Here is a 12,554-nt window from a genome sequence, read left to right as displayed (position 1 = left end):
CGAAGGAGCTGAAGGGATCTGCAACCCTATGGGTGGAACAACATTATGAACTAACCAGTACCCCGGAGCTCTTGACTCTAGCTGCATATGCATCAAAAGATGGCCTAGTCGGCCATCACTGGAAAGAGAAGCCCATTGGACTTGCAAACTTTATATGCCCCAGTACAGGGGAAAGCCAGGGCCAAAAAAATGGGAAAGGGTGGGTAGGGAATTAGGGGGGAGGGTATGGGGGACTTTTGGGATAGCATTAGAAATGTAATTGAGGAAAAGATGTAATAAAAAAATAGTTTTATATGTAAAAAAAAAAAAGAAGAATAATAGGAATAGAGGAAAGCAAAGATTCCCAGAAAAAAGGACCTAAAATATCTTCAACAACATCATAGAAGAAAACTTCCCTAACTTAAAGAAAGAGATGGCCATAAAGGTACAAGAAGTCAATAAAATAAATGAGACAAGAAAAGAAAATCCTCTCATCACATAAGAATCAAAACACTAACTGCAAAGAACAAAGAAGGAATATTAAAAGCTGCAGGGTAAAGGGGCCAAGTAGCATATAAAGGCAGACCTATCAGAATTACATCAGACTTCTCAACAGAAAAAATAAAAGCCAGAAGAGTCTCAACAGAAGTAATGCAAACTCTAAGACAATGCAAATGCCAGACCCAGGTACTATACCCAGGAAAACTCGCAATCAACATAGATGGAGAAACCAAAATATTCCAGGACAAAACCAAATTCAAATACTATCTATGTAACAATCCAGCCCTCAGAGGATTCTGGAAGGAAAACTATAAGACAAGGAGGGTACCTACACCAAAGAAAAGCAAGATATTAATCATCTCCCAACAAAACCAAAAGGAGAGGATCACATGCACATAATGCCACCTACAAAAACAAACATAACAGGAACTACTAAACATCTCTCTTTAATATCTCTCAATATTAATGAACTTAACTCACCTATAAAAAGACATAAGCTAACAGACTGGATACTTAAACAGGATCCAGCATTTTGCAGCATACAAAAAACACATTTCAATAGCAAAGACAGACACTACATCAGAGTAAAAAGCTGGAAAAAAGTCTCTGAGCAAATGGACCCAGACAAAAGCTGGAATTGCCATCTTAATATCCAATCAAATAGACATTCAACCAAAATTTATCAAGCAAGATGAGAAAGGACACTTGATGTTCATCAGAAGAAAATCAACCAAGAGAAAGTCTCAATTCTAAACATCTATGCCCAAATGCAAGGGCACCACAGTCATAAAAGAAACTACTAAAGCTCAAAACACACAATGAACCCCACACAATAACAGTGGGAAACTTCAACACCCCACTCTCACTAATGGAAAAGTCATTGAATCAAAAACTAAACAGAGACACCGTGAAACAGAGGCTACGAACCAAATGGATTTAACAGATATCTACAGAAGATTTCACACTAAAACAAAAGAATACATGTTCTTCTTGGAACCTCATGGTACCTTCTCCAAAACTGCCCACATCATTGGTCACAAAACAAGCCTCAGCCAATAAAGAAGATTGAAATAATCCCATGCATTCTATCAGATCACCATGGAGTAAGGTTGGACTTTAGTAACAACAAAAACAACAGAAAATGCTGGTTCTTTGAGAGAATAGACAAGATAGATAAGCCCCTAGCCAAACTAGCTAAAAGGCCCAGAGACATTATCCAAATTAACAAAATCAGAAATGAAAAGGGAGAAATAACAACAGGAATGGAAGAAACTCAAAATAACATTAGATCCTACTACAAAAGACTATACTCAACAAAACTAGAAAAATCTAGGCGAAAATGGTAGCTTTCTAGACAGATACCACATACCAAAGTTAAATCAGGAGCAGAAAAACTATCAAAACAGGCCCATATTAAAAAAGGAAGTAGAAGTCATTAAAAACCTCCTAACCAATAAAATCAAGATGGCTTTAGTGCAAAATTCTATAAGACCACTTTCCCTCCCAAGTCATTCCCTCCCTCCCCAATTTTGATTGCTCTCTTTTCTCTCCCAAGTGAGACTGAGGCATCCTCACTTGGGCACTTCAGCTTGATGAGCCTATTGAATTATGTGCACTGTATCTTGTGTAGTCTGAATGGATTTTTCTTTTTCTTTTTGGTTTTTAGCTAATATTCATTTATTAGTGAGTACATACAATGCATATCCTTTTGGGTCTGAGTTATCTCATCCAGGATGATATTTTCTAGTTCCATACATTTGCCTGCAAAAGTCAGGATCTCCTCATTCTTAATAGCTGAGTAGTATTCCATTGTGTAAATGAACCATGTTTTCTGTATCCATTCTTCTGTCATGTGACATCTAAGTTGTTTCCAGCTTCTGGATATCACAAATAAGGCTGCTATAAATATAGTGGATTGTGTGCCCCTGTGGTATGGTGGGGCATCTTTTGGGTGTATTCCCAAGAGTGGTATAACTGGGTCTTCAGGTAGATCTACTTCCAATTTTCTGAGGAACCTCCAGTTTGATTTCCAGAGTGGTTGTACCAGTTTGCAATCTCACTAGCAGTGGAGGAGTGATCCTCTTTCTCCACATCCTCTCCAACATGTGTTGTCACCTGAGGTTTTGATCTTAACCATTCTGATTGGTGTAAGGTGGAATCTCAGGGTCGTTTTGATTTTCATTTCTCTGATCACTAAGGACTTTGAATATTTCTTTAGGTGTTTCTCAGCCATTTGAGATTCCTCAGTTGTGAATTCTCAGTTTAGTTCTATACCGCATTTTTTGATTGGGTTGTTTGATTTTTTTAGTGATTAACTTCTTGAGTTCTTTATATATGTTGAATATTAGCCCTATATCGGGTGTGAGGTTAGTAAAGATTTTTTTTTCCCAATCAGTAGGTTGCCGATTTGTCTTACTGACTATGCCCTTTGCCTTACAGAAACTTTCCAGCTTTATGAGGTCCCATTTATCAATTCTTGATCTTAGACAATGAGCCATTGGAGTTCTGTTCAGGAAATTTCCACCTTGCCCATGAGTTCAAGGCTCTTTCCCACGTTCTCCTCTATTAGATTCAGTGTATCTGGTTTTATGTTGAGGATGGGGGTGGGGCAGTGAGGGGTAGAGAGAAACCTGATCTGGTATTGGGTGAGGGAAAAGGACTGAAGCCATGAAGTCCAGCAGAAAGAATGTAAACTGGCAAACTCAGGAAATGGGAGGTTTGTGGGATCCCCCAGAATGCACTAGAGACCAAGTCGGTGAGAGACTCCCAAGACACATAGGGAGGGACCTTTGATGAATTGCCCAGCAGTAGACAGAAGGTACTGATAGAGCCCACCTCCAATAGGAAGACTGGACATCATGTGATGGATGGGGTTGCTATCCCACAGTCACTTCTCTGACCTGTTGTGGATAGCTCTGGGGCTAATTATATTTGATGTTAATTCTGTTCTCCTGTGAGTGATTGTTAAAAAGGAATGAATCAGCACTCAGGTGATTTCCTGTAAACCTGCTTCCCACATTAATTTGTAAAATAAAGGAACGCTGATGATTGGGCAGATAAAAGGGAAGGTGGAGCAGAAGGTGAGGGAGAGAGGAAGGAGAAAATGGAAGAGGGAGAGGATGCAGAGGAGGAGGAAGAAGGAGAAAAGGGGAGCAGAAGCAAATGGCCTGGAGAAACTGCAAGTACTAAGGGATCTCATAATCTGTAGAAGATGGTAGTGTAGCAGTATATCTGTCCAATCTAGGCGCACAGCATGTAATCATATTAACTGTGTTATGTTTTCATTTGTTGGGGCATATTGGGGAGGAGATATACTGCAACACTGACCCATCATTGTTTCTGTCTGAAAGAATTACAGGGATGGAAATGGAGAGGAGCCTGAGGAAAAGAAGGTCCAGCAACAGGCCCAAAGTGGGATCCAGCTCAAGGGGAGGTCCCAAGGCCTCACACTATTACTGAGGCTATCAAACACTCACAAAAGTGAGTCTATCATGACTGCCCTCCGAGAGACCCAACAAGCAGCTAAAAGAGTCAGATGTAGTTATTTACACCCAACCAATGGACAGAAGCAGCTGACCCCTGTTGTTGAATTAGGCAAGGCTGAAAGAAGCTGAGGAGAAGTGAGATCATGTAGATGGACCAGCACTTTTAATTAATCTGGACCCCCAAAATCTTTCAAACACTGGACCACCAAACAGATAGCATACATGATCTGATATGAGGCCCCAACACACATACAGTAGAGGACTTCCAGGTCTGTGTTCTTTCAGAGATGATGCACCTAACTCTTAAGAGACTGGAGGCCCTAAGGAGTTTAGAGGTCAGGTGGAGTGGAGGTTGGGGGCATCCACATGGAGACAGGGTGGGGTGGGGAGGAGGTGTGGGATGTGGAGCAGTCAGAGGATAGATGGGGAGGGGCAGGGAATGGAATATGGAGTGTAAAAAATGAATTACAGATGAAATTAAATTTTAAAAGTTCTATAAGACCTTCAAAGAATAGCTAATACCAAAAGTCCTCAAACTATTCCATAAAATAGAAACAGAAAGAACACTACATAATTCATTCTATGAAGCCACAATTACTCTGATACCTAAAGCATACAAAGATCCAACACAAAAGACCTTCAGACCAATTTTGCTTATAAATATCAATGCAAAAATACTCAAGAAAAATCTTGCAAATCAAATCCAAAAACACATCAAAACCTTCATTCACCAGGAGCAAGTAGGTTTCATCCTAGGGATGCAAGGTTGGTTCAATATACGAAAGTCCATTAATATAAACCACTGAACAAACTCAAAGAAAAAAATCACATGATCATCTCCTTAGATACTGAAAAAGCATTTGACAAAATATAATACCCCTTCATGTTAAAAGTATTGGAGAAGTCAGGAATTCAAAGTCCATACCTAAACATAATAAAAGCAATCAACAGCAAACTAATAACCAATATGAAATTAATTGGAGAGATACTTGAAGCAATCTCACTAAAATCAGGAACATAGCACACAATGAAAGCAGTGCTAAGAGGAAAGAAAACTCATAGCTCTGAGTGCCTCCATAAAGAAATTGGAGAAATCCTACACTAGCAGCTTAATAGCACATCTGAAACCTCTAGAACAAAAGGAAGCAAATACACCAAAGAGTAGTAGATACCAGGAAAAAATCAAACTCAGAGCTGAAATCAACCAAGAAGAAACAAAGAGAACTATACAAAGAATCAACAGACAAGCAGCTGGTTCTCTGAGAAAAAAAAAAATAGATACACCCTTAGCCAAACTAACTAGAGGGCACAGAAATAGTATCCAATTTAACAAAATCAGCAATGAAAAGGGAGACATAACAACAGAAACTGAAGAAAACTGTTAAAAATCATCAGATCCTACTACAAAGGCAAAAAGATGGAACTACAAAATATCCTGACTGACATAACCCAGACATAAAAGAATACACATGGTATGTACTCATTGATAAGTGGATATTATCCCTAAAGCTCAGAATTCTCATGATACAGCCCACAAACCATATGGAGCTTAAGAAGAAGGAAGACCAAAGTGTGGATGTTTCAACCCTACATAGAAGGGGGAACAAAATAATCACAGGAGGTAGAGGGAGGGAAAGACCAATGAGGGAGAGAGGAAGGGGAAGGAGAAGAGAGGGCAGAATCCGTTATTAGAAGGGACAGGGGAGAAGTAAAGAGGGTCAGGAAATTGCGTAGAAATATGTATCTGTGGGGTGTGGAACTTGGAGTAACCACAAGAAAGTCCCAGACGCCACGGAAGCAAGAGGCTCCAAGAACCCAACAAGAATAACTTTAGCTGAAATCTGCAACAGAGAGCAGAAAAGGCTGGTAGAGACCACCTCCCGTTGAGGGATGGGGCCACCCACCCATCTCAAAATTTTCAAACCTGTCTAAAGGAAAGACAGGAACAACAAAAAACAAACAAACAAACAAAAACAGAGACTGAATGAAAGGTCATCCAGAGAGCCCCACCTAATGATTCATCCCATCTGCAGAAACCAAACCAAGAAAGTATTGCTGATGCCAAAAAGAGCTTGCTGATAGGAGACTGATATAGCTGTCCCGAGAGGTTAAACCAACACCTGACCAATACAGATTCAGATACTCACAGCGAACCATAGAACAGAGTAGAGTCCCCAGTGGAGGAGCTAGTAGGACTGAAGAAGCTGAAGGGGATTGCAATCCCATAGGAAGAACAATATCAACTAACCTGACCACCTAGAGCTCCCAGAAACTAAACCACCATCCAAAGTATACATAGAGGGATCCATGGCTCTGGATACATGTATAGCAGAGGATAGCCTTATCTGATATCAATGTGGGGAAGCCCTTGGTCCTGTGGAGGTTTAATACTCCCAGAGTAGGGGGATGCTAGTGTGGTAAGGCAGGAGTGAGAGAGAGCAAGGAGGACCACCCTCATAGTGGCAAAGGGTGGAGGAGATGGATGGGGGTACTGGAAGATTAACCCGGAAGGTAGATACCATTTGTAATGTAAATGAATAAAATGATTAAGTTTTAAAAAGGAAATCACTTATCCTAAGTGCAATAACACAGTCCCAAAAGAACATATACTCATGTATCATTGGATATTAGACATAAAATACAGGTATTATGTTACACTCAACAGAATAACAGAAATTAAACAAGAATGAAGGCCCAAGTGAGAAAGCTTGAATCTCACTTAGAAGGGGCAATGAAATAGTCATAAGAGGCAGAGAGAGGGATGGAACTGGGAGGGAGGTTGTGGGAAGGGTAATTGGGGAGTTCAGAATAAAGTGTGGGGAAGGACAGAAGAGATGACTAGATGGCCATGAAAATGAAAGAAAATCTACAACTAATGCGGAAAAGGAGATGAGAGGCATCTCTAGGATGAGATGAATCAATGGGGGTAAGCTAAGTTGTGACTCACCTCTTTGGGAATATGGAACTTGAAGAGGCCACCTTCTGTAGCTAGACAGGAACCCCAGTGTATGAAGAGACACCAAACCACACACAAAACTTTCAAACCAAAGTTTATGCTGGCTACAAGAAGTGCAGGCACAGAGGATGGAGCAGAGACTGATAGAATAGCCAACCAATAGCCTGTTCAACTTGAGACCCGTACCATGTGCAAGTACCAACCTCCAAAAATACTATAATACTCTGTTAATACTTGCAGACAGAAGCAAGTTGTCCTCTAAGGGGATCCACTTAACAAATGACTCAGACAGCTATAGATACCCACAGCTAAACAGTGGATGGAGGATGGGGACTCTTATGGAACAATAGTAGGAAGGACTGTGGGCCCCAAAAAGGACAGGAACTCCATAGGAAGACCAGCAGAGTCAACTAACCTGAACACTTGGGGTTTTCTAAGTCTGAACCATCAACCAACAAACACATATGGGCTAAACCTATTCAACACAAGATTTGAAGTCGTAATAAAGCAATAAAGTAACTGAGGAGATTAAGGAGATACAAATTGAAATGTAGTCAAGTGTCTGTATTTACACATGCTATGATAGTGTGATGGCTATTTCTGGTTGTAACTTGAGTACATCTGCAATTAACTAAGATCCAAATGACTGGACACACCTGTGTGAGACTATCTTAATTGTGTCATTTGAAAAGGAAGTTCCACTTATGATCTGGATTTTTGAGGCAGGATGCTACACCATTAGTCTGGAACATATTTTCTACTAGCAGTTATTTTAAAGAGCATGTAAAGGAGAAGCTTGAGTTTTCTGTGCCTGCTCACTTTTGTCTTGCTTTTGCTAGCAAGTTCATTCTTTCAATAGCATTAGAGTCTACTTCTTCAGGAATCTGGCTTATACTGAAACCAGCTGAGACATCCAGCCTCATAAGGTGAACAACTACTGTGTTCTTTGACATTCAGTTGGTATGGGATACTGTTGATTTAGCTCCACTGAAGCCTGTAAACCATTCTAATAATTATCCTTTAACAGTAGATACACATTCATTCTATAGGTTCTCTCCCTCTACAGAACCCTGACTAATACAGGTAGTAACTATGTGAATCTAATATAGTGGTTCTCAACCTTCCTAATACCATGACTCTTTAATACAACTCCTTCTGTTGTAGTGATCCCCAATTGGGAAAGTGTTTTCATTGCTATTTCATAACTATAATTTTGCTACTGTTATGGATGGCAATGTAAATATCTGATATTTCTGATGATCTTATGCAAGAACAACCAAAGAGAAAGCAGGGGATGGACCTAGGCCCCCTTCAAACTATGAAGCAGATAAACAGCTTATTCTTCATGTGGGTCCTCCAACAACTGGAGTAGGGACTATCTTCTAAGCATGTTGCCTTTAAACCTTATGGCCTCAGTAGGAGAAGATGGGCCTTGCCTCACAGTGACTTGATGTTAGGGTGGGCAGCAGATCGATTCGGATTAAGGGGTATAACATCAGAGTGGGACTTCCCCTTCTCAAAAGAGAAGGGGGTGGAATAGGGGGAGGACGTTCATGAGGAGGTACTGAAAGAAGAGAAAGAGCTAATATTGGGATGTAAAGTGAATAAATAAGTAAATTTTTAAATTAGTTAATTAAGTAAAGAAACAATAGCCATGACAAATAAAAACTGTCTTGGGAAAACTCTAACAAAGCAAGTGAAACACATGTGTCATAAAAACTAAGATACTGAAGAAAAAAATAGAAGGGATCAGAGGTTGGAGAAATCGCATATGCTCATGGATCAGGACGATTCATATGGAAAAAAAAACAGCCATCCTATCAAAAGCTATCTACAAATTCAATAACTTCCCCATCAAATCTCCAATAAATTCTTCAGAGAACTTGAAAGGACAATTCACAATACCATATAAAAATACACACACACACACACACACACACACACACACACACACACACATACACACACACACACAAAGCCGGATAGCTAAAACACTCCTGAACAATAAAAGAATTGTTGGAGGTATTGTTAATGCCAAAGAGGGGAGGAGAAAACCACTCACTGACCCAAATTATCATGGCCAAATTAATTAAAGTAAGCATTAATTAAAGCAAGCATGTTTATTCATATACCTTAGCTTCCTCCTCCTGAATTGGAGTTCAAGAGGTCAGCATTTAATGTAAGGAAGACAAGACTTTTATAACTCAGAGGTATGGTGTTTACAAGTGGGAGATTTGGTAAGAAAATTAGGTGGATTTACAAAAGCAGAACATAAGCATAACAAGTTAGGACATCCTGAAACAAAGACAGGGTTGCAACTTGGCATAACAAGGTAGTCATAGGTTGTAATATCACTTTTTGAAACATAGATAGGGTTCTAAGATGGTTGCAAACAACTTTTTGAAACAAAGACATGAATGCCATTCCTAGAATAAGCAGTACAAAACTGTCTATTCTTACAATGTGGAGCTTAGCCCAGTCCTTGAGAAACAAACGTTGAATCATAGACAAGAATGAACCTACCTTGTCTTTACTATAAGATGACTTTGACTCTAACATGGCAGCAGGCTGGATATTCAGTAAAACCAGTCCCAATCTCAAATTGTACTATACAGCTACAATTTGAAAACAACATAACATTGGCACAAAAAGTAAAATGTTGATGAATGGAAAAGAATTGAAGACCCAGACATAAGAACATAAACCAAAAGAAACCTGATTTTTGACAAAGAAATAATAAGTACACAATGGAAGAAATACAATATCTTCAATATTAAGTATGTGTCAAACTTAATTTGTACATAGAATGCAAATATATTCATGGTTATCACACTCCACAAAACTCAGCTGCAAATGAATCAAAAAGAAAATTAGACATAGTACTACTGGAAGATTAGGCAATTCCTCTCCTGGGAATATACCCAGAAGATAGTCCAACTGGTCATAAGAACACATGCTCCACTATGTTCATAGAAGCCTTATTTGTAATAGCCAGAAGCTGCTAAGAACCCAGATGTCCCTCATTAGAGGAATGGATACAGAAAATATGGTACATTTACACAATGGAGTACTGTTCAACTATAAAAAACAATGAATTTATGAAATTCTTAGGCAAATGGATGGATCTGCAGGGTATCATCTTGAGTGAGGTAACCAAATCACAAAAGAAGTCACTTGATATGCACTCACTGATAAGTGGATATTAGCCCAGAGACTTAGACTACCCAAGATACAATTCACAAAACACATGAAACTCAAGAAGAAGTAAGACCAACGAGTGGATGCCTTGTCCCTTCTTAGAATGAGGAACAAAATACCCATGGAAGGAGTTACAGAGACAAAGTTTGGAGCTGAGATGAAAGGATGGACCATACAGAGACTGCCATATCCGGGGATCCATCCCATAATCAGCCACCAAATGCAGACACTAATTGCATTTGCCACCAAGATTTTGCTGAAAAGACCCTGATATAGCTGCCTCTTGTGAGGCTATGCCAGCACCTGCCAAATACAGAAGTGGATGCTCATAGTCATCTATTGGATGGAAAACAGGGCCCCCAATGTAGGAGCTAGTAGAAGTACCCAAAGAGCTGAAGGGGTCTGCAGCCCTATAGGTGTAACAACAATATGAACTAACCAGTACCCCCAGAGCTCAAGTATCTAGCTGCATATGTAGCAGAGGATGGCCTAGTCGGCCATCACTGGGAAGAGAGGCCCCTTGGTCTTGCAAACTTATGCCCCAGTACAGGGGAATGCCAGTGCCAAAAGTGGAAGTGGGTGGGTAGGGGAGCAGGGTGGGGGAAGGGTATAGGGGACTTTCAGGATAGCATTTGAAATGTAAATGAAGAGAATATCTAATAAAATTTTTTTAAAAGAATGGATACATAATATGTGGTACACATACACCGTGGAGGAATACTCTGCTATTAAAAATGACTTCATGAAATCTGCAATTAAATGAATGGGAATAGAAAGCATCCTGATTGAGGTAACCCAGAATTTAAAGAACACATATGGTATGTACTCAGTGATAAGAGGATACTATCACAAAAGCTCAGAAAACTCATGATATAACCCACAAAACATATAGAGCTTAAGAAGAAGAGCAAAGTGTGGATGCTTCAATCCTACATAGAACAGAGAACAAAATAATCATAGTAGATAGAGGGAAGGAGGGTCCTGAGAGAGACAGAGGAGGGGAGGAAAAACAGGAAAGGATCAGGTGTGAGAGGAGACAGAAGAGAAGTACAGAGGATCAGGAAATTGAATAGAGGTGTGTAGCAGTGGAGGATGTGAAACCTGGGGTAGCCACTAGAAAGTTCCAGAAGCCAGGGAAGCAAAAAGCTCCCAGGACCCAACAGGGGTGGCATTAGCCAAAATACCCTACAAAGGAGTTATAGCACCTAGAGAACATATCTGTTGGCTAGACAAGGCCCCCAGTTGAGAGATGGGGCCACCTACCTATCTCAAAAATATGAATGGTTACAGATAACCATCAGACTAAGCATTTGGAGACCAAAGGGCAAGGACTGAAGGATCAGAAGTGGTTTGCAACACGATAGGAAGAACAAATTCGAGCCAATTTCCCTTATGAATATCAATGCAAAAATACTCAATAAAATTCTTGCAAACCAAATCCAAGTATACATTAAGACAATTAAAGTTCTTTTAAAAGACTGTATTTGGGGGGGGGGGAACCACTGAGGCTGTAGAGAACGATTCTTTTTACCTATCTGTAAGTCTAAATCCAAGGAATCCCATATCTTCTTATCTATGTGGGCACCAGAAATGCAAACATACATACACACTTGCCACAGCATACAATGGTATAAATGAGTAATGAATTAATAATTTTAAATAAAAGAAAAAGTCTTTTTAAGAAAAACTCAGATGATGCTTTGACTGAATATTTTTCAGCATAATTATTATTCTGTTATCAGAACTGATTTGTACGAAAGGGGTAATTGTGGGATAGGCGTACATCATAAACTTCTGAAGAGTCAGGATGACTGTGTCATACATCCATAACATGTCTGAGGTGAATGACATGATGAAGTCCATCCAGTACAGGACAACAAAGAAAGACACCAGCAGCACGATGGTCTGTGTGGCCCTTTTCTCAGGGGAGGCTCTCAGATGGTTGATGCTATGAAGATGCTTGCATTGCCTCTGATGTCTGAACAAGATAATCACCATGTATGTGCTTGTAGTCAGCATGACTCCTACAAGAAACACATCTCTAGAGGTTGATATTGTAAAAATAAGTCCCCTGATGATGTAGTTCATGGGTAAGAGTGAGCAAGATTTAGTGACCTGCATCTGGTTGGTCTCACTCACATTGGTAAAACCACCAACATAAAAGATCCGATTAGCACTGAAGGACAAATTAAAAACCCAAATACATAAGAAAACATGGATCATATATTTTTTTAGTTTTTGTTTAAATTTTGCCAACAAAGAGGTGTTGGGACTGATAGTGACAGCCTGGAACACACTCAGGAGGCAGGTGATGCAGATAGAGAGGCCTCTCATCACTCTGAATAAGTAGAATGTTGTCTTGCATTTGAAGTCATTCCCAATGTTCAGTGACTCAAATATGTCTGCAAGCAAAATATCCCCTCCAATGAGGACCA

General features: G+C 39.8%; 1 pseudogene; it reads right to left on the bottom strand.

Annotated features, from left to right (window-relative positions):
• Nucleotides 1–11,796: 11,796 nt before the first annotated feature.
• LOC110289163 overlaps nucleotides 11,797–12,554 on the bottom strand; it is an 8,233-nt pseudogene continuing 7,475 nt past the window's right edge.

Source organism: Mus caroli, unplaced genomic scaffold, assembly GCF_900094665.2.
Source record: "Mus caroli unplaced genomic scaffold, CAROLI_EIJ_v1.1 scaffold_17462_1, whole genome shotgun sequence".
Lineage (NCBI taxonomy): Eukaryota > Metazoa > Chordata > Mammalia > Rodentia > Muridae > Mus > Mus caroli.
This window is presented reverse-complemented; position numbering and strand designations above follow the sequence as displayed.